Below are 1,749 nucleotides of genomic sequence, written 5' to 3'. Positions count from 1 at the left end.
GTTTTTTGAAAAGATCAACAAAATAGACAGACCACTAGTCAGACTAATAAAAAAGAAAAGAGAGAAGAATCAAATAGATGCAATAAAAATTGATAAAGGGGATATCACCACCGATCCCACAGAAATACAAACTACCATTAGAGAATACTATGAACACCTCTACACAAATAAACCAGAAAATCCAGAAGAAATGGATAAATTCCTGGACACATAACACCCTCCCAAGACTGAACCAGGAAGAATTTGAATCTCTGAATAGACCAATAACAGGCTCTGAAATTGAGACAATAATTAATAGCCTACCAACCAAAAATAGTCCAGGAACAGATGGATTCACAGCTGAATTCTACCAGAGGTACAAAGAAGAGCTGGTACCAATCTTTCTGAAACTATTCCAATCAATAGAAAAAGATGGAATCCTCCCTAACTCATTTTATGAGGCCAACATCATCCTGATACCAAAGCCTGGCAGAGACACAACAAAAAGAAAGAGAATTTTAGACCAATATCCTTGATGAACATCTATGTGAAAATCTTCAATAAAATACTAGCAAACTGAATCCAGCAGCACATCAAAAAGCTTATCCACCACAATCAGGTCAGTTTCATCCCTGGGATGCAAGGCTGGTTCAACATATGCAAATCAATAAACATAATCCATCACATAAACAGAACCAACAACAAAAAACACATGATTATTTCAATAGATGCAGAAAAGGCCTTCGACAAAATTCGACAGCCCTTCACGCTAAAAACTTTCAATAAACTAGGTATTGATGGAATGTATCTCAAAATAATAAGAGCTATTTATGACAAACCCACAGCCAATATAATACTGAATGGCCAAAAACTGGAAGTACTCCCTTTGAAAACTGGCACAAGACAAAGATGCCCTCTCTCACCACTCCTATTCAACATAGTGTTGGAAGTTTTGGCCAGGGCAATCAGGCAAAAGAAAGAAATAAAGGGTATTCGATTAGGGAAAGAGGAAGTCAAATTGTCCCGGTTTGTAGAGGACATGATTGTACATTTAGAAAACCTCATTGTCTCAGCCCAAAAATCTCCTTAAGCTGGTAAGCAACTTCAGCAAAGTCTCAGGATACAAGATCAATGTGCAAAAATCACAAGCATTCCTATACACCAATAACAGACAAACAGAAAGCCAAATCATGAGTGAACTACCATTCACGATTGCTGCAAAGAGAATAAAATACATAGGAATCCAACTTACAAGGGGTGTGAAGGACCTCTTCAAAGAGAACCACAAACCTGTACAAAATACAAGAGGACACAAACAAATGGAAGAACATTCCATGCTCATGGATAGGAAGAATCAATGTCATGAAAATGGCCATACTGCCCAAGGTAACTTATAGATTCAATGCCATCCCCATTAAGCTACCAATGACTTTCTTCATAGAATTGGAAAAAGCTACTTTAAAGTTCATTTGGAATCAAAAAAGAGCCCGCATTGCCAAGACAATCTTAAGCAAAAAGAACAAAGCTGGAGGCATCATGCCACCTGACTTCAAACTATAATACGAGTCTACAGTAACCAAAACAGCATGGTACTGGTACCAAAACAGATACATAGACCAATGGAACAGAACAGAGGTCTCAGAAATAACACCACACATCTACAACCATCTAATCTTTGACAAACCTGACAAAAACAAGAAATGGGGAAAGGATTCCCTATTTAATAAATGGTGTTGGGAAAATTGGCTAACCATATGCAGAAAACTGAAG

This window comes from Mandrillus leucophaeus, unplaced genomic scaffold, assembly GCF_000951045.1.
Source record: "Mandrillus leucophaeus isolate KB7577 unplaced genomic scaffold, Mleu.le_1.0 Scaffold198, whole genome shotgun sequence".
Taxonomy (NCBI): Eukaryota; Metazoa; Chordata; class Mammalia; order Primates; family Cercopithecidae; genus Mandrillus; species Mandrillus leucophaeus.
The sequence above is the reverse complement of the archived record's forward strand: the minus strand, read 5'-3'. Positions refer to the sequence as shown.